A 24,200-nucleotide genomic window follows, 5' to 3' on the forward strand; every position below is an offset into this window, starting at 1 on the left:
AGAGAGACAAACCCGAGGCAGTGGCCACTCCAAGTCATTAGAGTTATCGTATTTTGCAAGAGGAAGGCTGACGAAATTTCAGTCTGTTTAATTAAATTCTGCTGCCATAGATTATTTCTGTAATTATTTGTTTCTCCTTCAAAAAATTCTGTGTAGCGTTGATAGTGAGGAATGTCATATATGCTCCATTCCAAAAGTAGTTGCATTTCTGTAGTGGGTGAGAATTATAGAGAGTAAAAGCATTAAGACCTTTTCTGAATAAACTGTAATGTGTTCTGCATATGTAATAAAAAATGATTGGACTAAAATAACTTATTTATTCTTTCCTACACCCAAAGAAACATATTTCTAACATGGTGTGACAGGTTTATGGCACTGGATCTATGTGCCTTATTCTGTGTTCCACTGACTCATGATTTTAGTGGCCTCATGATATGATTCTGGGGTTGCACATTGTATTTGCTGTATAGTTTCATCCCACCACCACTTTGCAAGATGGTGTTAGAAGGAAACACTTACAAGGTTGGGTACTTTTGAAGGCTCTCTGGTGTGTTCACTCTGGTTTTTAGTGATAGAGGTTGTCACTGTTGTATCTCAGCTTGCTGGAAGACTGCACTTGGATGGCTTAATTTGGGCCAAAGTTCTAGTACTTTTAGAGAGCAGTTCTCTTGTACAATGACTTTAGTTTTTCAAAATGCGCCTTCAGGAGGTGAGGAATCTTTCCTGGGTGGATAAACTGCCAAAGACCAGATATTACCTCTCCTCAGCCAGCATGTGTCCTGTAAGTTGGAAAAAACAGCACTGGCTGCATCCAATGCATGCCTTATGGCTGCATCCAATGCAGAGGCTGTATGCAAATATCAACATACTATGAGAAGGAGAGGTGCCTACAGTGAGTCTGCAGGCCTTGACATTGGATTGATGGTATAGACCTTCCCTTCTAGCTTAGAAAAAAAGCTTTCTGATGTTAAACAAAATGAGAGTATCTTGGAGAGAAAAGCCCTCTCCTCCATTTTCCCTTCTCCACCACTAAAGTTGTGACCACTGATTAGCAATGGGACAACTGCACACCTTTCCCTGTGCATTATTACATATTTCAGAAGCCCTTGGCATTTAGCAAAGGACACCTAACTGCTGAGGTATCAAGAAGAGGGCCTGTCTCAGTCTTCCCTCCTCCCTAGGGTCACTTCTAGGCAGCTTTCCTCCTGAATCTGCTCTTTTTTGAAAGGCTGAGCTTTATGGAAGGTTGAAGGCAACATTTATCAGAGGCCATTTCTCTGTTCTCTTTGTGTTTCTAAATTATGTAGAAGAATCCCTGATTCATTTAAAGCTTCCCTTGCCAGAGAAGATAATTAAAGAATTTGTGTCCTAGTACTTCTGTCCTGTTTCTCTGGGGTGGGGTGAATAGGGAAACTGCTCCAGGAGCTGACGTGGGAGTGGGGAGAAGGCACAAAAAATGTGGCCACTGCTGGCAGCCACATGAATACAACTCGCAGTCGCTGCTGCCTCTGAGTGCCTGAGTGCCCCGCTGTGGGGCTGCTGATCTGGACTCTTCTACCTAACTTCTGTGCCTACCAGTCCTCCTGTTGTGCTTGTGATTTTTTTTGTACCCACCTGACCTCAAGTTCCATTTTGGGTTAAAAATATTCTTAACACTGGAATGCATTGGGTCAAAATCTGTTGATTTCAGTGGGGCTTGCATACACATACAGAAAGGCTGAAATTAGCTCACAGGCCTTTCAGGTTCTCAGAATAAAGTCTTTGACCCATACATTTTTATACAGTGAAGCCTTATAGTGCTGTACCAACATGTGGCATTGCTTTGGAACCTGGGCTGTCCATGGGTCTAGGTTAGATTTCCCTGCATTTCAAACTTCTGTGCACAGAGCAGCACTTCAGTCCTGCTTCTAACTGCTTACTTTATGGGACCGCTTCGTAAGTCTACCCTCTGCCTCTTGTATGTACTTGCTTGGTTTCTATTATTATAGTACCTGAGCATCTTCTATTCCCTAGTGCATTGATCTTCCCAAGACCCCATTGAGGCAGGGCTTCTATCCTTACTGTACAGATTAGCACTGAAATACAGAGAGACTAAGGACCTCAGCCTAGGAACAAGTTATTGTGAGGCACAGGAAGGCAGGAACCATGAGAACATTCTTATCCCACAGTTAAATAAAAGCTAATCTGTGGCAGATTAGACCTCAATGAAAGAGGGTTAACTTGTATATACATCCGTGCACTTTTGCGCATCAAATACACTGTAAAGTGCCATTTTCTTTTACCTGGTAATAACCAGGTAATAACCATGTGTGCCCGTGTCCTATATCTGTGACAGGGAGCTGACCCCAGGTCTCCTCCATATCAAACTGGCACTTTCCTCCCATTATGCTAGTATTGCCTTTCAACCCAGTTCAGAGCCATTGAATCAGGTAAAGACAGCCCACTCCACTATTAAGGAGGCCATTCACCTCTTTGCCATATAGGCCAGGTCTCCAGTGGGAAGGGACCAATGTCTACCTGGGTAGGGAGGGAACACTCTCTCACATTAGTTTTGTCATGTACATGCCCAGAGGGTGGCCCAGAAGTATGTCATGTTCTCACTGTAGGAGCCTTTTTCGCATGCCAGGTATGACAGGAAAATGCTTCTGCCTTCTTCTGCCTCATGTGCTCTCTCCTAGGAATATATGTTGCCCCCCCACCATCAATGCAGGAATTTCTGAAGCATTGTTTTCCTGCCTGTGTTTGGTACATGAGGCTGTCTCCAGGAGTGTGTTGATTGCGTTCATTCTCCCCGGGATGGCTCCTCATGTGAACATGTTCTTTTCATGCTCATGGTAAGCATGATGAACCCTTGCTGAGGAAACATTGCATTTGTCCACGCTGGGGGTTGCCTAATTTTTCTGAGTGCTTTGAGTCCTTTCTTACCAGATCTGCTGGCAGGAGGGACTTGTTGGCTATAGTTCTGCTAACCATGTTTATTACATCAGATTTGCCACAGGGGAACTATCTTTCTGACTGTGCTGCATGCTGGGTTCAGGGTGGTGCCCTTGATGGAAACACCAAGTATGAACTCTGGCATGGTCCAGGGCCTGGGGTGCTAATGTGCGATTCAACAGAATTGGATTGAATCCCTGTTTCTGCCACTGATATGCTGTGTGGCAGTTGGACACACCACTTTGCAAGTCTGTGTCTCTCTTTCTCCCTCCTGCCTTTTGTTTGCCTTACCTTTTGAGTACAAGCTCTTCAGGCAATGCTGTCTTTACAGTGTATTTGTAAAGCATCGGGCATGCTGTTGTCCTAATTGAGATTAGGACCTATAGGTGCCACTGAAACAGAAATAACAAGAACATGTGAGGTATCTTTAAAAGGGCTTAAAAACCCGGAGCCATTTTAATGAGCAGACCTTTAGAGAGCAGGGATAAGGTTGTTCTTTGTGGGATATGAGTGGCTGGCATGAACAAGTATTTACCTCTTGTTATCCTCACTCTGTAAGAAATGCCCCTGGGCAAGGGTCTATGTCTTGCTCTGGATATAGGTACAAGGATATTAGCAAGAAAAACAAGGCATTTCTTGTTATTGCATTTGATCAGGAAAGGGACCACTCACTGAATAAATTAAAGGTACACAAGTAGAGCTATGTTGCTATGGAAACCAGATAGCTGCCAATGTTATACAATGAGCAGTATTACTTACTGCCCCTTGTAGGATAACTAATTAATCTCCAAATATCCTTTGCCAGCACAATGGGTGCTGCTACTGTGATTGTATAGTATAGGGAGAGTCCACAGATCTTTCATGCTCCTTTTCTGTATGTTCCTTCTCTCAGGACTGCAGGTTCCTACAGGGTGAACAGCCAGAGTGGTGGTAAGTGCCAGAGGTAGCTGGGTGCTCTGCAGAATTATTTAAGAAGTTAGTACTCAGTGAGGTTCTAGCCAGATATAGTGTTGAAAAATAATGTAGTTTTACTCACAAAGTATACTCAGTACTTTATTGGACATTGTAATCCTGAGGACCTGATACAGTGATATTTCAGCGCTGGGGATTTCTGGATACTTTAATGCAGTAAAGTTAACACAGTTTTGTCTCAATACTAGAGGTTCCCAGATGTTGTGCTGTAATACAGTTGGGCAGATGTAGTTTTGTTTCTGCATAAACCCATGCCTCATTTCTGAAGGTCTCAAGCTATTTTGATATGGCAGTGGTTTTCAAACTTTATAAAGTCATGGAACACTTTCAAATCACTTTTTCTGCAGCAGAATCCCTATCCCTATCCTAAAGACTGATGTGGAGTTAGGCAATCTGGTCCAGCAATGGTGGTGCGCTGCCTCGCGGCCCTCTCTGGCATTACCCTCAATCTTTCTGTGGAACCCCTGACAATCTGTTGTGAAACACCAGGTTCTGTGGGACACAGTTTGAAAACCAAGGTGCTACTGTATAGCGGATGTGATGGAGTCAGGTTGTAGTGTGAGATGCTTCTAGATGCAATGTTGCAATTAGCTTTGCAGTGACATTAAAATCAAATAGCAATTCTCCTCTGAAAACTGGCTATTGCTATCCAAAAATGGCAATCTTTTTGGCCACAAACACTGCTCCTAATATGTAGTCAGAGTCCTATCTTTTGACTTGGCTCATCAAAACTCTGTTTTATTACTTTGTACACCTCATTTCTGCTCAATAAGACTGCCCTGGAATCTGTGTGTTCTTTGACATATTAGTAGGATTGCTTCCTGTGTTTCAGTCAGTTAATGATAAATCTGGCAAATATGTTTCAACCTGCTGTAACTGAGAGACAACTAATTCGGAATTACCCAATGCCATTTTGTGGAGTCACTTTTTGGAGTATGGCAGATGCACAGTGTGGCATTCAGACTTGCAGTTATTTCCAGATTGGATTATCCTATTAGTCCACCTAAACTGCTCTCCCATCTCTGACAGAGATTGCTACCAGATGCTTTAGAGGGAAGCAGAAAAGTATTCAGAGTGAACAATGGTGAAGTTAAACATAATAGAATGTTCTTTTTAACTCCCATCATTTGGAGGTAGGTACTTCCAGTCTATTGTACTAACTGTAAATGTTACTTTTGGACTCAAAATGCCTTATCTGTGTGCTAAGTTGTTATTGGGTAGGTTCAGGAAAATCTCCGTAACCATTAAGAAGGTTTCTAAACATGCGGAGGGGTGGGAACTAAACTTCATAGTTGTGCTTAAAAAAGACAGTGCATGTCTCTAACTTTTCAACTTGGCTCCTACTCTGCAATATATACAAAGTGATAAACATAATGATACAGAAAAATCAAAAAAGAAAAAAAGATGGAAAATATACTAAGCACCACAGACAACACCAGATACTCATACTGCCTTGTTTCTATGGCTAGGTACAGACATTCAAAAACCCCAAGGTGGAATTGATCCAAGTTATATGGTTTTCTGTAAGCAGTGTAGTTTAGACTGGTAGCAAACAGAACACACATTTGCCCTGGGGCAAATCTTAGACTGGGTCTGCCATTTTTAAACCAGTCTCTGTCTGCCAAACTTCTGTTCTGGGTATACAGAGTTTCCAATCACTTACCCATTTAAATATATAATGCCTGTACCTGGCCTATGTGTATAACTTCTAATGGCTTCTGTAATGAATTCATCCCAGGATGCATTCCTGTATCTGCAGTAGCATTGTTTCAGTTCATTACAGCACTCACTTTAAAATGTTATAAGCAGGGATCCCGGTTTTCTCTTTTTAAAAATAAAAAATTCTCTGATTAAAAAATTTGCAAATTCTCTGATTAAAAATGCCCACATCCATATTTTTCTGTGATTAAAAATGAAATGCCACTATATATATATATAGGTACCCATTTAACACAATGTTTTATTGATATATCTACAATTTTAAAGCACTTTAGAAGCCCACCGGTGCTTCAATCATTATAATAAAATTAATTCTAAATACCTATACATTTTGGCATTGGATTTGGGGTTTTTATCATGGAAAATCAGAGATCCCCCTGCCCTCTTCACTCACTGGGACAGGGGTAGGCAAAATGTAGCTTGGGGACCAGATGCAGCCTGCTAGACCATTTTATTCAGCCTGTGGGGCCTCTAAAAAATTTAGAAGATTAATATTTATCTGCCCCTGGCTGCCTATCATGTGGCCCTTGACAGCTTGCCAAAACTCAGTAAGCGGCCCTTTGCCTAAAATAATTGCCTGCCCCTGCACTAGGACATAGGTCCAGCTGTGGCTCTCCACCATGCTGCTTTGTGGCACTGAGTAGTCCTGATATGCCACTGCCCTGCCCATGCCCATACTGTTGCCCCTGACTCCCAAGCCACACCCCTTCCTTCCATCCCTGCTGGTGTCCCTCACTCCCAGCCCACACCTCCCTGGCCCTTCCAGTGGCCCTCACTCCAAACTCACACCTCCCAGCCCTGCTGGTCCCTCTCACTCCTGACCAACTGCCCCCCACCTCCAGCCCCATAGTGTGTAAGGAAGGGAGTGGGTGTGTGAAGAAGGTGGCGGGCATGAACAACATGTGCTCCCAGTGGCTGGGGGGGCATGGCGGCGGTGGGAGCGCTGCTGCCATGGTGGGAGCACAGTGATGGTAAGTGGGGAGCTCCCACAGACGCTGCCAGCGCTGCTGGCAATGGGGGAGGGGATGTGGCAAGCACCTACCAGGGGTTGGTGACCACCTGCAGATGCTGCTGGCAGCGGCAGCAGCGGCCAGCGGCAATTGGTGACCACCCACAGACACCACCGGCAGTGTGGGGGGATGGTGAGCAGTGACCATCCACCCCTTTTCATAGGAGGTACACTGCCATGCTCAGGAGGTGCACGTGCACCCATGTGCACCCCTTATGCATCGCCAGTGATGGGAGGGCACAGGTGATGCAGTGGGGGGAGGACACATACCCCCTGAGATTTCCATACCTACAGTGGAGCATGGGGCTATAGCTGGGCCAGACCAGCTCCAGACAGGAACCACCTCTGCAGCCTCTTGGATGGGACCTGTCACAGGAGGTAGTGCCATGCTGCCATGGTGAGGCGTGGCAGTGGCAGTGTGAAGCTGTGCCTCCTGCTGCTGTTGGGTGGGCAGGGGGTGCCTTACCCTGGCAGCCATGGCAATGCAGCACTCCTTCCCATGCTGGGCCCCACCCCCTGCACCACAGAGGCATCTCCTGCCCAGAGCTGGTCCATCCTGGCTGCAGCCCTATACCTACACCCTGCTGTATCCCCACCCCCATGTTGTCTGTCTCTTCCCTGCCCCCTCAATGCATGGCCTGTTCCCCCCACGTGGCCTGTTCCCCCACCCCCCTGCATGACATATACCTCTCCCCATCCCCAACCAACACATAGTCTGTACCCCTTCCCCCCCATAAACTTACCTGGAAGGATCTGTGGGAGATGCTTTCCACTGCTGCCTGGTTGCTATGTGCCTGTATACACATGCACATAGTACCCCCTGCCTGATCTCTTTCCTGCTGCTCCTCCCATCCCCAGACAACCCCTTTCAGGTTGGAACTCTGCCAGCCTGCAAGGGGAAATCCACCATTTCCCATGTATTTCTACTTTAAAGGGGAAAATCCATGATTGTCTCCTGTAAAAGAGAAAATCCATATTTTTCTCTGTTAAAGGAGAAAATCTGGTTTTGTTTGCAGCAATTGGAAAACCCTGATCCCTGGTTATGTCTCAGAACAGGTGATAAGTAGAAAACTTACAGGAGGCTTATTGTCTTGAGGGGAAGACTGCCGAGCAGGACTTCCTCATGGAAATATTCCCAATCATATATAATAAAGGATGCAGTAAATAGAGGGTTTATAGTACATTAGCTTGATGAAAATGTACAGTGCACAACACAGAGTGTGGATTGTTTGCAGTATTGAATCTGATTGTTTCACTGACTTCTTGTTCTCTTTCTATCTGCTTAATGCTATATTCTGTGTCTTTGTGCATGCTTGAGAATTACTGACTGACTTCATAGTTTGGGGAACACTCTACTATATGTGACTGAATTAAAGAAAGTTATATGTTGTGCTTGCTCTTCTCCAGTCTCTAGAAACTAGAAAACCAGCAGGGCAAAAGCAACAGTGTCCATGCAGGTGATTTACAGCACCTCTTCCTATGCTACCCAACAGAAGATATAAACAGAGATGCCTTTGAGTTCAATTAACACAAAATAGGGGATCTCTGTTTTAAATGCGAGAGCTAAGGATATTCAGGACCTTGAGAGATCAGATCCACAGCACCTCAAGTCTTCTTGCACAGTGATAGTCTTCTACTTCATCGCTACCTTCATTATAAATTGTCTATGCTTGTCTGACTATCCATTTATAATATAGAAGTCTCTGTAGTAGTATTTGCCTACTTCAGATTTTGCAGTATTTTGTATTCTTGTTGGAATCTGCATATGAACTAGCTGCTTATTGTAATAGATTTTATTTTATTTAATCCCTAAATATTAAAGAAGGTGTGTGGGTAACTGCTGCTGTGTTGGATAAGGATGATGAAAAGTTAGCACTGGACTTGGATAGTAGATTCCATGCACTGGAGGTTTTGTCTTCAGTGGAGCAATCATTTAGGTAACAACTCTACAAGGAGCAGTATGAGCTAAGGCCTGGGCCTATGCAGAGTTCCTTGCTGGACTGAGAGAAGACAAAAAGAGAATCTATTCAAGAGAGAAACTAGAGTGATCCTCTTTCTCCATGTATAATTTTCAGTTTGAATCCCAAATCTGCTCCTAATTGGGCAAACTTTGAAAATGAAAACGTAACTACCTTGAAGCGAATGTGATATTTAACACTGACTTGGAGGAGCCAGAACTTCATCCCCTCTGTTTAAACCTGCTCTTCCCAGAGCACAGCTTCAGAGCTACATGCATGTAAAAGGATTCACCAGTGCTACTGATGGCTCAACAAAGAATAAGAGGTTTCTAAGACTGCCTTCACTTTTAAATACAGATATTTCTTTATTTTCCTTATTTTTTTAACTTTTTACATTTTCAGGCTGCTTTGCTGTTTTTGAAAAACACAGCTCAGGATATTGCATGCAAATAATTTACCAGAAATAATGCCTGTCTTATCTATGTCTATGGATGCTCAAAGGCTTAGAAGAGGAAAATAATTTATATCCTGGTATTAGAGGTTCCTGGAATCCTGATCTCATACTTCAGGATACTATTCCTATTGAAGTAATTAAATTATACTAATAGCCAGCACCAATAGCAGCAAGATAACAGGACCACAGTGCCTGAAATATATTAAATTACAGCATTTAGACACTTAAAACATTGAGGACTCTGCTTTAATATAGCAAAGCTAATGCAATCATATGCTAGAAGTTCACAGCTAGCAGTTTCTATGTGCCATAATATACTTCATGCAATATTATGTCATGATACTAGACATTTCTGATGGTGGTGGTGTAGTGTAACAGAGGATGCTGTCATGTCCTAGAAATAGGGGCTGAAAATTACTGGTGTCTCAATAGGCAGAGGTTTTGGATGCTACAGTGTGATATAGGGTTCGTCCAGATGAGCGCGCACATGCCTCTTGCCCCATCTCAAACCCTTTTGAGGCGGGGCAACAGGCACATGTGGGAACGAAAAAGTGTTCCCTGTGCTGCAAGTTTTCAGCGTGGGGAGAAAATTAGACCCCTAGATATCCAGGGATCTAAAAAAACCGCGCTGGGAAACAGCAGAGCAGGGCATGGTCTTGAGACCATGCCTGGAGGCAACCCAACAAGAAGTCCTCCAGAAAGACACTCTGGTATTGGGCCAGAGGTCTCTATGGTTCCCACTTGCCCTGCATTGGAGCACACCCCTTGAGCGTGCCCTGAATAAAAGCGGAGCAAGACTGAGAGCCCATTTGAGGGTTTAGAGTAAGGTCTGCAGAGAACTTCTAGAGTGGACGCTGAAGCCATGGCAGGTTAAGGTAAGAAGGGGAGGGTGGGAATGGGAATTTTCTTTCTAAAAGGGAAATCTACATTTCCCTGTTTGCAAAGGCTCTTTGCAGGCTGCTGGTGTGAGCCTGCAAGAGCCACTTGCAAACACCTGACTTGTGGCTTGTGTGGCCTAGGGGTGGAAGCCGTGTGAGGGTGGGAGGCTTTTGGGTGGGTGTTGGGCTACATGGTGGGTCCGGCAGTGTCGGCAGGGGCACCTACTGCCGCTTCTATCCCTGCTGCACATGGCTGGAGGTGCCAATCTGGTCTAATGCCACCTGTTCCACCTTGGGCAGGACCCAGCCAGCTCTTGCCCAGGGTGGGCAGCTGGCATCGGGCCAGGTCGCACCTCCAGCCACATGCAGCAGCAGCAGAGCCCCCAGTGACACTGCCAGAGCCACCAGCCAACATGCAGGCTCCCGTGGCTGCCTCTTGCAGGCAGCTGCGGGACTGGGGACAGGGAGGGCACACTCTCCCACCCCCACCCCTGCTACACCGAGTCCCACTGCCTGCAAGAGGCAGCTGTGGGACCCTGTATACATTGGCCAGTGGCTCCCAGCACTTGTATTGCTGCTGTAGGTGGCTGGAGGTGCCAATCTGGTCCGATGCCACCTGTCCACCCCGGGCAAGAGCCAGCTGGGTCCTGCCCGAGGTTGGGCAGGTGGCATCAGGCCATTTTGGCACCTCCAGCCACCTGCAGCAGCGACAGAAGCGGTGGTGGGGGCTGCCACCAACACTGCCGGGAGCTGCCGCCCAACATACAGGGTCCAGCGGCTGCCTCTTGCAGGCAGCTGGGGGGGTGGGTACATTCCCACCTCTGCCACACCCAGTCCCCAGTGTGTGCCCCCGCCACCAGTCCCGCAGCTGCCAGCAAGAGGCAACCCCCTGACCCTGCACTAATTGGCCGGCAGCTCCCAGTGCTTGTATCACTGCTGCAGGTAGCTGGAGGTGCCAGTCTGGCCCAATGCCACCTGTCCAACCCCGGCAAGAGCTGGCCAGGTCTTGCCCACGGTGAGGCAGGTGGCACCAAGCCAGATTGGCACCTCCAGCCACCTGCAGCAGCCGTGGAGCCGCTGCTGACACTGCTGGGAGCTGCTGGCCAACATACAGGGTTCCATGGCTGCCTCTTGCAGGCAGCTGTGGGACTGGGGGGTGGGGGGCACACAATGGGGACTGGGTGTGGCAGAGGTGGGAGTGTGCCCCCCCACTTCCCCAGTCCTGCAGCTGCCAGCAAGAGTCAGCCATGGGACCCTGTATGTTGGCCAGCAGCTTCTGGCAGTGTTGGCGGCGGCTTCCACCACCGCTTCTATCCCTGCTACATGTGGCTGGAGGTGCTGATCTGGCCCGATGCCACCTGCCCCATCTCCAGCAGGACCCAGCCAGCTCTTGCCTGGGGTGGGCAGGTGGCATTGGGCCAGATGGGCAACTCCAGCCACCTGCAGCAGTGATGTGAGCGCTGGGAGCCGCAGGCCAATTAGTGCAGGGTCAGGTGGCTGCCTCTTGCTGGCAGCTGTGGGACTGGGGGGGGGGGCACACACTGGGTGTGGCAGAGGTGGGAGTGTGCCCCCCCAGTCCCACAGCTGCCTGCAAGAGGCAGCCGCCAGACCCTGCATGCAGGTCCTGCCCAAGGTGGGGCAGGTGGCACCAGGATAGATCAGCACCTCCAGTCATCTGCAGCAGCAATACAAACGGCAGTGGGAGCCACCCCCGCACTGCCGTTGCCAGAGGCCAGCATATGAAGGATCCTGCGGCTGCCTTTTTCAGGCAGCTGCAGGACTGGGTGTAGCAGGGGTAGGAGTGTGCCTCCCCACCCCCCTGTCCTGCAGCTGCATATGGCTGGAAGGCAGCTCTTGCCCGAGGTGGGGCAGGAGGCATCAGGCTGGATCTGCACCTCCAGCCACGTGCAGCAGCAGCGGAGCCCCCACGACACTGCTGGGAGCCGCCAGCCAGCATATGAAGGATCCCATGGCTTGCAGGCAGCTGCAGAACTGGGTGTGGCAGGGGTGGGAGTGTGCCCCCTCCCCCAGTCCTGCAGCTGCCTGCAAGAGGCAGCCGCGGGACCCTGCACGCATTCATCGGTGGCTCCCAGCGCTTCTATCACCTCTGCAGATGGATGGAGGTGCCAGTCTGGCCAGATGCCTCCTTACCCACCTTGGGCAGAACCCAGCCGGCTCTTGCCCGGGGCAGGCATGTGGCATTGGGCCAGTTCAACACTTCCTTCCACATGCAGCAAGATAGAAGCCCCTGGAGCTGCTGGCCAACGCATGCAGGGTCCCTCTGCCAGACTCTGTGCAGCAGGAGTATGGGGCCCCCAAGGCAGCTGGGGAGCTCTGGGGTGGGAGTGTGGGCCTCCTCTCCCCTTCCCCCCCAAGGTGGCTGGGGGACTCTGTGGCATGGGAGTGTGGGCCTCTTTCCCAACACCCACCTTGCTCCCATGGATCCCGGCAATGTTGCCGACACTTGCTTCCCTACTGCACGTGGTACAGGGTGCTGACACAACCCAGTGCCATCACTTCAGGCAGGACCAGGCTGGTGCTTGCCACCACTGTGCCAGGTGGGGCACTTGGCATCTGGCTGGGTTGGTACCCTGTACCACATGTAAGTCTGCAACTCGCCACTGATAGTCCCGCAGTTGCCTTTCGCAGGCAGCTGTGTGGCTGTGTGCGGTTGGGGCAGGCGTGTGGCACCCCAGCCAAACCCCCCCTGACCCCACACATGGTGTATATTGGCCCCCAACAACCACCTAAGAACCCCCAACCCCATGACATGTAGGACTTACCTGGTCTTGGTGACAGGTGGCTGGGCTGAGTGGCAGAGCTGGGAGGAGTGAGGGGATGGTGGCAAGGCTGCTGGGGTGTACGCTCTACCGATGTAGGTGACACCCTGGGCTGCCCCTCCCCATTGCTACTGCTGTTCAACCCTACACATGGTGCAGCCAGGCCCCACCAGCATGCGCCACTTGCAAATGTAAAACACAAGCAGTGGGGTGGGGGGTCCCACTGGCCAACTACCAAGAGCCGCTAGCCAGCACATGGATGGTCCCATGGCTGCCTTTTGCAGGCAGCTTTGGAGCTCTGTGCAGCAGGGGTGGGAGTGTGTGAGCTGGGCCCTGTGAGCATGCACCACATGCAGCAGGTGAGCTCAGGCAGCAGCTGGAGCCACTGGGGGACTCCAGCAGCAGGTAGCTACTTCTGTAAGGCTCCTGGGGCTACCTGATGCCAGCAGTTGTGGAGGTTGGGGGGACGGGGCAGGGGTTGGAATTGGGAGCTTCTCCCCCAGCCCACTCCTCCTCAAGGCCTGCACGTGCCTCATGCATGTCCTTGCAGCCTCCCTCCCTGCCTTCCTCCTCTCCTGACTTCCCCCACACCTGGATCAGCCATGCTGAGGCCTACTTCCCAGCAGGGCCAAGACAATCTCTCTTCCTTTTAACTCCTATACTCTGATAACTAATTCAGCATCTCCAGTTTTCATCTTCTCCAGAAGTCAGAAGCAACTAGGGCGTGGTGGGTAATGTCAACAGATCCAGCTAGCCACTGGAGTAAATGAAGTGAAATAGTATCTACATGCTTTTTGTCCATGCAGAGTGAAACTTGAGGAAAGAGGAGTTTGGGAAAAGATATTACATTTAAAAAATGGTTGTATCTTAGGGCAGGTTGGCCCAGTTGTTAGCCCCTGGGCTATATGAGGCCCATGAGTGGTTAAATTACAGCCAACTATATTGACATGGCTCTGGAATTCAGGAGTTGAACACTTGGGGCATATCCACACATGCAGTGATGTACACTTTTGCACAGAATCAGTGCAAATTTGAGCTGGGACTTTTTGCCTCAGCGCATGTGCTTGGACATGCACTTTGTAGTGGAGCAAATTGTGACAGTTGGGGCAAAATAATAGGGCTGTGCAAGGCTTCGGACAGAGCTTCAGATCCAGAGAAGCTTTGGACACTTTGGGGTCTGAAGCAGCACATTTGAGTCAAAGTGCTAGCCTCATTAGGCTTCCTAAAACGGTTTGGAGCTTCTGAAGCCAGCCCGGACATGTTTAAGTCAGCCGGCCCGGATGATCTCCACCCTAGAGTCCTTAAGGAATTGGCCGAAGTCATTGCAGGACCCCTGGCACAGCTCTATGAGCACTAGTGGTGCTCTAGTGTGGTCCCAGAGGACTGGAAGAGGGCCAACATGGTTCCAATCTTCAGAAAGGGGAGGAAGGAGGACCCAGGAAACTATAGGCCAGTCAGTCTTACCTTGATCCTGGGCAAGCTGTTTGAGAAAATTATGCTGGCACACATCCATGATGGGCCAGCTGGGGACTGCATGCTTAGGGGCAATCAACATGGGTTCATCAGTGGCAGGTCCTGTCAGACCAACCTGGTGGCCTTCTATGATCAGGTTACCAGATCATTAGATGCAGGGGTAGCAGTGGACATAGTCTTCCTGGACTTCCGGAAGGCATTCGACACTGTCTCTCACCCCATTCTCATTAAGAAACTGGGGGACTGTGGTGTCGACACCCACACAGTCAATTGGTTCGCCAAGTGGCTGGAGGGCCACACCCAGAGGGTGGTGGTGGATGGGTCCCTCTCAGCCTGGAAGGACGCGGGCAGTGGGGTTCCGCAGGGCTCGGTCCTCGGGCCCACACTGTTCAACATCTTCATCAGCGACTTGGACAAGGGGGTAAAAAGCACCCTGTTCAAATTTGCTGATGACACTAAGATGTGGGGGGATGTGGGCATGCTAGAAGGTAGCATCAGGCTTCAATCAGACCTAGACAGGATACAAGGGTGGGCGAATGTGAATAGGATGGGATTCAACACAGACAAGTGCAAAGTGATGCACCTGGAGAAGAACAACCGGCACCATACCTACAGGTTGGGGAACTCCCCTCTTGTCAGCACGGAGGCGGAAAAGGATCTTGGAGTCATCATTGACTCCAAGATGAACATGGGCCGGCAGTGTGGGGAGGCAGTCAGGAAGACCAACCGTACATTGTCATACATCCACAGATGCATCTCAAGCAGGTCCAAAGAGGTGATTCTCCCCCTGTATGCGGCACTGGTCAGGCCGCAACTGGAGTACTGCGTCCAGTTCTGGGCGCTGCACTTCAAGAGAGATGTGGTCAGCATGGAGAAGGTCCAGAGGAGGGCCACTTGCATGATCAGGGGGCAGCAGGGCAGGCCCTACGAGGAGAGGCTACGGGACATGAACCTGTTCAGCCTCCAAAAGAGAAGGCTGAGGGGGGATCTAATGGCCTGTTACAAACTAGTCAGGGGGGATCAGTGGGCATTGGGGGAGTCACTGTTCCCCCGAGCACCGCCAGGAGTGACCAGAAATAATGGTCACAAGCTGGCAGAGGGTAGGTTTAGATTACATATCAGGAGGTGCTACTTCTCGGTCAGGGCGGCTAGGATCTGGAACCAACTTCGAAGAGAAGTGGTTCAGGCTCCTACCCTGGGGGTTTTTAAGAGGAGGTTAGATGAACATCTTGCTGGGGTTGTTTGACCCCAGTATTGTTTCCTGCCACAGTGGGGGGTCAGACTAGATGATCTACTCAGGTCCTTTCCGACCCTAGAAACTATGAAGCATGTTGGAGCTGCTTCGGAGATACAGCCATAGGGTATAATGGGGAAACAATAAAATATCAATAACTTTGTTGTTTATTGTCCAATTTGGATAGAATTTTAAATAGTGATAGAATCTTTAGAGAGTATGAAGTCTGCCAAGATCTAAGAAGATTGGTTAGGAGTTTGGGGGGGAACTGCACCCCAAATTCTTGAAAGCCAAACTCATGCCACGTCTAGGTGTTAAAACATAGTGGGGTGAAAACTGCAGGGATGGTAGCCTATGATGAGACCACAAAGCATGCCAAGCTTCAAGAAGACCAATGCAGGGATTTTGGGGGAACTGAACCCCAAATTCTTGAAAGCAAAACTGCTGTCACATCTTTTGCAAAATCTTTGAAAAAATCATCAAGGCTCACATTTGTGAGAGCCCGGCAGGACAAATTATGCTGAGGGGAAACCAGCACGGGTTCGTGGCAGGCAGATCGTGCCTGACCAATCTGGTCTCTTTTTATGACCAGGTCACAAAACGCCTCGACGCAGGAGGAGGGGTGGATGTCGTATACTTGGACTTCAGGAAGGCCTTTGATACGGTATCCCACCCCATACTGGTGAACAAGTTAAGGGGCTGTGACTTGGATGACTGCAGTCCAGTGGGTGGAGAGTTGGCTGGAGGGTCGCACCCAGAGAGTCGTGGTGGATGGGTCGGTTTCGACCTGGAAGAGTGTGGGCAGTGGGGTCCCACAGGGCTCGGTGCTTGGACCGATACTCTTTAATGTCTTCATCAGCGACTTGGATGAGGGGGTGAAATGTACTCTATCCAAGTTTGCAGATGACACTAAGCTATGGGGCGAAGTGGACATGCCGGAGGGCAGGGAACAGCTGCAAGCAGACCTGGACAGGTTAGACAAGTGGGCAGAAAACAACAGAATGCAGTTCAACAAGGAGAAATGCAAAGTGCTGCATCTAGGGAGGAAAAATGTCCAGCACACCTACAGCCTAGGAAATGACCTGCTGGGTGACACGGAAGTGGAAAGGGATCTTGGAGTCCTAGTGGACTCCAAGATGAACATGAGTCAGCAGTGTGACGAAACCATCAGAAAAGCCAATGGCACTTTATCGTGCATCAGCAGATGCATGACAAATAGGTCCAAGGAGGTGATACTTCCCCTCTATCGGGTGCTGGTCAGACCGCAGCTGGAGTACTGCGTGCAATTCTTTCTGGGCGCCGCACTTCAAGAAGGATGCGGATAACCTGGAGAGGGTCCAGAGAAGGGCCACTCGTATGGTTAAGGGCCTGCAGGCCAAGCCCTACGAGGAGAGATTAGAGAAACTGGACCTTTTCAGCCTCCGCAAGAGAAGGTTGAGAGGCGACCTGGTGGCTGCCTATAAGTTCGTCGGGGGGCACAGAAGGGAATTGGTGAGTATTTATTCACCAAGGCGCCCCCGGGGGTTACAAGAAATAATGGCCACAAGCTAGAAGAGAGCAGATTTAGATTGGATATTAGGAGGAACTTCTTCACAGTTTGAGTGGCCAAGGTCTGGAACGGGCTCCCAAGGGAGGTGGTGCTCTGCCCTACCCTGGGGGTTTTCAAGAGAAGGTTGGATGTGTATCTAGCTGGGGTAATGTAGGCCCAGCACTCTTTCCTGCTTATGCTAGATGATCTATTGAGGTCCCTTCCGACCCTAGCATCTATGAATCTATGAATCTATGAATCTATGTGTTACAACACAGGGGGGACAAAACTGCAGGGGTGGTTGCACTTACTGAGGCCACAAAGCCTGCCATGTTTCAAGAAGATCGGTGCAGCGGGGTGGGGGGAACTGCCCCTCAAGCTGTGGACATGCAAAACTTGTGCCATGGGTGACAGTGCGTGTGCTAAGGCACAGCGGGGTGAAGGCTGCAGGGATGGTGGCCTCTCCTGGGGCCACGAAGCTTGGCAGCTGTAGAGGAGATTGGTGCAGGGGGGTTCTGGGGCTCTGCACCCATAGCTGCTGACAGACAAATTCATGACATGGGTGCTTGTGGGACTGACTGCAGGGAAGACACTGCTGCAGGCCTGGCTGCTAAACTACTGTGTTACCAGTTACCAATCAGTCACAATTCACTCAGGGACTAGCTCAATACACAGGACCTAGCTAATGTAGCCAGTTAATTGCCATCAATTAGCACCTACAAAACCAGGCCAAGGAGAGGAAAGAATCAACACAGACAATCAACTGCCCCAAGACAGACACAGTCAGTCACACAAACACCCATGACACGAGTTTTGTCTGTCAGCAGCTAGGGGTGCAGGGCCCCAGAACCCTCCTGCACCAATCTCCTTGACAGATGGCAGGTGTTGTGGCCACAGCAAGGGCTACCATCCCTGTAGCTGCCACCCTGCTGCGCACGGGGTCACCCATGTCACGAGTTTTGCTTGTCCACAGCTTGAGGTGCAATTCCCCCCACACCCCTGCACTGATCTTCTTGAAACCTTTCAAGCTTTGTGGCCTCAGTAAGAGCCCTGCAGTTGTGACCCTGCTGTGGTGTAATACATAGATGTGACAGGAGTTTTGCTTTCAAGAATTTGGGGTACATTTCCCCCCAAAGCCCCTGCACTGATCTTCTTGAAACTTTGCAAGCTTTGTGGCCACAGGCAGGGCCACCACCCCTGTAGTTTTCACCCCCCCTGTGGTGTAACACACAGCTATGACATGAGTTTGGCTTCAAGAATTTGGGGTGCAGTTCCCCGCAAACCCCTGCACTGATCTTCTTGAAACTTAGCAGTGTTTATGCTCTCAGCAGGGGCTACCGTCCCTGCAAGTCTCATCCAAAGCAGACAGAAAACAACAAAGTTATAGATATTTCATTGATTCCCCCATTATACCCTATGGCTGGATCTCCGAGGCAGAGAGGCTGAGAGAGATGTAAGGAGAGACAGTTCAAGGGCAGATGGACAGAAAAGGTATAGTCCCATGGAGGACAGAGAAAAATCCAAGTGATGAAACTGACAAAGGAAACTGAAATGGCACAATAAAGACCATTTTGAAGCCATCTGCTGTGCTGATTGGGATATTGGTGTTCTGACCCCCTCTTCTTTAAAAGAAGAAAACACCACTCCTACCTTCCCAAGAGCTGACTAAAAAGAAGGAGCTCTTAATAGGTAGGGACGTTACAGATTGCCAAGGAAGATAAGGACGGAGAAGTGCCAGGGTCTCAAAGCCAGAGGCTTGCCCTCTGTGAAGCCAGACTAGGGCTGGCTACTGGGGGTCCTCTCAGAAAAGGGAGAACAAGTAAGACTGCTTCTTAGGGAGTTTGGAAGAGCTTTCCTTTTCCCCTCAAAAGGGGTATGGATCTCACAATACAATCTCAAAGGCTGGATGCTTTATCTGAAGATCAGTCTTAATGTCATTGGGAGTTGCAGGTGTTACACATTTTCAGGTTTGGGTGCTTAGGCTGGAAGTGTATCAAAGATGGTAAAATACTTTGATCCTTTTGGTTGTAGTCCCAGCCAGAACCAAGGCAAGCAGAAGCTGGGTCAGATGTTGGACATGAATTCAAGGGATTAGTGTGTTTTACTTGAACTGACTTACATCCTTTATGCTATGGAAGTTGCATCACTTCCCCATGTTCAGCCCACTGTGGACAATTGAGGACGCTTTAAAGAAGAGCATACATGGGTTCATAGAAGTGAGTTTGACCCTTGCACTGGGTTTATGTAGGATGCTGCTCCCAGCAGTAAATGGGTACCTAGTTATTCAGGCTGGGGTGTGAATAACATGATATTGCCATACTACCCCCTTGTGTGCTATTGATTACAGAAACTCTTGTACATTAACGCAATGGCCCATGCCAGTTCTGGCCAATCTTTGCCCTTTCTATACTGGTTTATTTGTGGATCAGAATACATTGTGGCAGGCTATAGTAAAGATACAAACCACGACAGCCCACAATAGAATTCCTGTAACATTTGGAATCAATACAGGAGAACTACGTGTACATCTAGAACAAATACTTAGATTCCCAATTCATTTTTTACTTGGTCCTTATTCAGGAAAAACTTCCACTGACTTGAAAATAATGATGATGATAAAAACAATATGGTCCATGTTCTCGAGTAACACTCCAAATTGCTACCTGTTTCAATAACAGTGCTGCAGTATTGTTACTGACTTACTGCTGAATGCTAAAGTAGTTTTCTATGGGCAATATACACTTACAACATGTAGCTGTGGGGTATGTATGTGCATGTGTGACATCTGGATATAGAATTGAGGTCTGAATGAAATTGCATGCGTGGTGCATTGCTATTTGAATATGTAAAGAAATGGGGATATCTGTCTGTCTGTCTGTCTATCTATCTGTCTGTCTATTTATCTATCTGTCACCTGCTAAGTGATGATGGCAAATAAAAGACATCTGAAAAGCTTTGCTGTCTCTGATGGACAGTATGAGGCTTCCTGTATATTCCCACATTTCCCATGCACCCCTGCCTCTCTTTCTGCTAGCATATTTTCAGGCCTCTGGAGAAGACTGGGCAGGGGAGGTGGGAGAGGGAATGAGCATGGTGGGGGAGGGTAGTTAATATTCTGAGTCTGTGCAGAGTTGCTAAGCAACACAGAACAATGAATGTTCAAAGCAAAAGAATGGTAGGAAAGGGAGAGGAACTAATGAGATGTTTGAGGTCCAGACAGGCCCTCTGGTCAGATGAAAGGGGTTGAGGTGAAATGCACTGTGGGATAGCACGCATGTGTATACGTGTGTGTGTAGAATGGGGATTATATAAACCTTGCTGTGGTATATGGAATGTACCTTTAAGGGGCCTGCAGTGGAACGGTCCAGTTTTTCCCCTGATGCCATGTGGGCGCGGTTTGGTGGTGGTGGATGGTTCTCCCTGAAAGCTGTTAGTGTGTGCGTGTTGCTGAATCCTGTTTTCCTAATAAAGATTAAGCTGTTCATCATCCTACTGGTCTCTGCTGAATGCTGACTTGAGGACAGAACCCCAGGGGCACGGAGAACTGAATAAGTATCGCCTCCCTGGAACCCAGAGGCCTAAGGAAAATACTATAGCTGCTGCCCTGCTGTGAGGCAGTCAGTGCCCACAGATTAACGAGGAGACGCTGGAGTAAAGGAGTGGATCCTCAGCCCCTACTGCCTGCCACTGCCTGGGGATAACAAAGGAACAGGGCTAATCTCTGCCACCTGTATGTTGGAGAAGGAGATCACTCGACTGGTCTGTGCCCCTTCATGTAGGCTTCTTTGCTCAGGGGCATGTTGTCTTTGTTGCAGCCACTTGTCCAAAATGACTTAACTCAGACATCATTTTGGACGTCAGTCTTTATCAGAATAGTGGGAGCTTGCCTGAGCCATGCACAGCTACTTACAAGCTTAACCCCTCTTTCCTTCCAGCAGCAGGGGAAAAAAAACCCTGCCTGCCCTGTGGACTTCCCTCAGGGTTTTGCTCAGTGGGAATGAAGGGCAGGCCACGTTGCATCTCCTCCTCATCCCGCTGACCTTGACATTGGCATGTCTGGGGGAAAACCATGCATGTGGGTCCATGAAGGCAGTTTTCCTTAAGCGTTCCCAGGGATAACTGTTCTTCTGGTGTGGTTAAGTACCCACCAAGGTGTTAGGGCTTAAAGCCCACTTAGGGAATGGGAGGCTCCTCCCCAGCTTGCTTTTGTGGCCATATGGCTGAGGGCAGGTGAAACTTGGGGGCCTCCAAACCCCAAGTCTTTGGGCTTGGGCCTGCATGTAGGATGACTGCCAAAATACTTTGGAAATATCTGAGGCCCCTGGGGGGGGTAGAGGATGTTTGCTGGTAGTAGGGGCACTTGTGGTTCTAGACTGACTCACGGATTTGGACTTGATTTGGCTTGAAACATGAAAAAATCCTTAAAAAAAAATGAATTGGCATGTTTACCCTTAAAACACCCTTGTGAGGTAAGGAATCATCATTTTCCCCATTTTACAGAAGAGGAACAGCAGCGCAGGGAGACTTCATTGATTTGAACTGTGACAGCCTATCTGGGAAGTGAAGCCAGCTCTCCTAAAACCCAGGCTGGTGCTTTCACATTCTCTCTCCAAGCATCTCCTTGGAGGACTAGTGCTGGATTTGTAAGATGCTGTGCAGTTAGCTCTATAGTCTCGAGCAACTGGACATAGCATGTATTTACTACTATCCTTCCTTTAATTTCTGTGCTGTGCCCTTTGCTCTTATCTCTCCATAAGGCTTTTGCCCCTCTTGCTATTACCAGTTGTATAAAAAAACCTCTGAAAAATTGAACAGTGCCTTTGGGGTATTTTTATTATCTGGATGCTTTATTTACTGAGCTCACATGGATGGTTTGGTTTGCCAATAACTGAGCCAGCTCTGCAAATATAACTCCTTGGCTCCAGGACTAATGGTCCTGAGCACTGCAGAGAACACTTACTCAGCCTGGACAAGCACTGCAGATCATTATTTCCGCCTTCAGCTTGTAGTTGTATTCAGTGGGCCTGTGGACTTTCTGTTTGTCAAAGTCTCCCTTTTTTTTTTAGGCAGAATACAAAGATCTGACCCCCCTGCTCAGTGAATCAGAGATGCTTCAAACACTCTATCATCCATGCTATTGGGAGTTAACTACATTGCACCTATTTCTCAGTGATTTACACTCATGCAGCAAAGACTGAAATTGTTCAAGGGGAAGAGGAGTACTGCAGGCCATTTCTGCGCAAATTTATGCTGGTGTCACTCTGGGGTGGTCTAACTGACTTTAATAGAGATTTTCAGGATTTTATTATGGCATACCTGACAGCAGACTCTGTGCACAATTTGGAATCAAAGTGAAACTAAATCAGGGATGGGCAATTACTTTGGCTAGAGGGCTGCTTAATAGGTTTTGGAGCGCTGTTGAGGGCCGGAAGGGTAGCCCTGCCCCTTGACATGTGCCCTGCCCCCTGGTCACCATCCTGGGACCGGATGTCCCGCCCCATCCACTGACCTTTGCCACCAGAAGTCCCTCCTTTGCCCCTGGAAATACTCCTTTTGGGAAGGGGAGTTGCCATCTTTGAACGAGGAAAAAACCCAACTCATATTCTAAAAGTCAAACACCATGTGGCAGGCCAGTAGGGGGCGCTCCTGCGTTAAGCCGCCCACCTCCCTGTGCCCGACCACCTTCCAGACTCCCAACGCCTCCCTAGGGGCGCCTTATGCTTGGCCGACCCCTCTCCCGGAGCACACTCGCTAGTCTGGGGGTAACGTGCCGCCACCACCCCGAGAAGGGACTGCCTTGGCCCTGTGTCCTCGGGGAAACACAGGCCTAACAGTCCGACGGGTACTCCACCCAGTACAGGCACTTGGGGCACTTCCCCAAGGTCCAGGGGCAAAAAGTAAAGTCTCCCTTAGTCCGCAGACCTAAGGGGTCTCTCTGGCGTAATTTAGACCCACCCCTCAATAAGTCTCCCACACCGGTCAAAAAGGAGAACTTTATTGATTACAGGGGGTAGGGGAAACTAGGGTATAGGGTTGAGTAATATCTTAGAAATCCTAAAGAGCAAACAGTGTGGCTGAGGTAGCCTTTTGATTACGCATCTGTGTTACTGCCAGCTAGATATCTAATCAGATTGAGTAGCTTACTCACAAGCATCTTCCAGAGTTCTTCCGTTTCCCCTCTGGAGTCTTGGGGTGAGAGAGAGAGCTGGGTCCCAATGGCAAGGCTCCTCTGTCTCCCCTGCTTTGCTGCTGCTTCACCTCATGGCCGAAGAGAGAAGAGCGAGCCTCCTCCCCCTCCCAACCTATATAGCCCCTGGGACCTCATTCACCTGGGCCAGTGGAGGTCAGCCCCAGTTGGCTGTCAGCCAACCAATTCGAAATACATCACCTGTTACCAGGCAGATTCCAGCTCCCCAGGTAGAAACCCCCCACCCAGGTAATGGATGCAAGTCAGGTAGGCAGAGGGAGCAGGTTTCCCCCCTCCCTCAGGAATGCAGCCAGTTCAAATTACCTAAAGAGACCGGCCAGGGTGTGGTCCCCTCCATGCTGACCCACCCTAATCAAATGGTTGCTGCTCAGAGATTTTAGTCACACTGTCACAGGGCAGAGATTTTGGGGAGAAACAAGGTGGCTTTCCGCCACACACCTACTATAACATATTTTAATTTTAGTACAAAAATATTTTTGTCATGATTTGTGTTTGTGTAGTGTATATAAAGGTGATTGTATAATAGTTCAAAAATAAATTCTTAGTCTTGTATACTGTGTGTGGGGTGTGGTTGGCAGTGGGTGTATATGGTGGGGTGTGGCTGTGCGTGGGGGTACAGTGTATGTTGCAGGGTGCACATATATATGGGGGATTTGGGGATTTTGGCAGGGTGTGGGTGTGTGGGGTGTGAGGGAGGGTGAGGGGTGTGGGGACCCGCCACACACTCCCCTCTATTGTGCACAGCTTCTGATGCTGGCGGCAGGAGCGGATAGGGGCCCTTGAGGTGTTTATGGCCCAAATAAGGGCTACTTCCCAGTGGTGTGCAGCTCTGGGTCTGATCAGCACTTTCAGCTGATACCCTCATGCACCGCAAAACTCAGCACGTCCCAATCTCTTGTCACAATGGTCCTAGCAGTATCTCCCTTGATGTGCAGACCCCCACCTTAGTTTTGGGCATTACAAGCATCTTTGGCTTAGGTAAAAGACACATTGCTGCAGAACAAATGGGGAGGTCAAGGGAAAGGAAAAGTAAGTGAGGTTCAGAGAGAGAGT

General features: G+C 49.0%; 1 protein-coding gene and 1 long non-coding RNA gene across 3 annotated transcripts in view; one reads left to right on the plus strand and one right to left on the minus strand.

Moving 5' to 3' along the window:
- Positions 1 to 24,200, plus strand: part of LOC149858317 (gamma-aminobutyric acid receptor subunit beta-4) — a 125,458-nt gene that overhangs the window by 40,719 nt on the left and 60,539 nt on the right. The gene's annotated exons all lie outside the window — the stretch shown is intronic.
- LOC149858318 (uncharacterized) lies at positions 92 to 23,196 on the minus strand. Its single transcript, XR_016443887.1, has 3 exons — positions 23,088 to 23,196; positions 3,226 to 3,326; positions 92 to 208 (listed from the first exon to the last, which is right to left on the minus strand). It is a non-coding gene; the product is annotated as an uncharacterized LOC149858318 (long non-coding RNA).

Source organism: Crocodylus siamensis, chromosome 8 (assembly GCF_052110815.1).
Source record: "Crocodylus siamensis isolate JL-2025a chromosome 8, ASM5211081v1, whole genome shotgun sequence".
Classification (NCBI taxonomy): domain Eukaryota; kingdom Metazoa; phylum Chordata; order Crocodylia; family Crocodylidae; genus Crocodylus; species Crocodylus siamensis.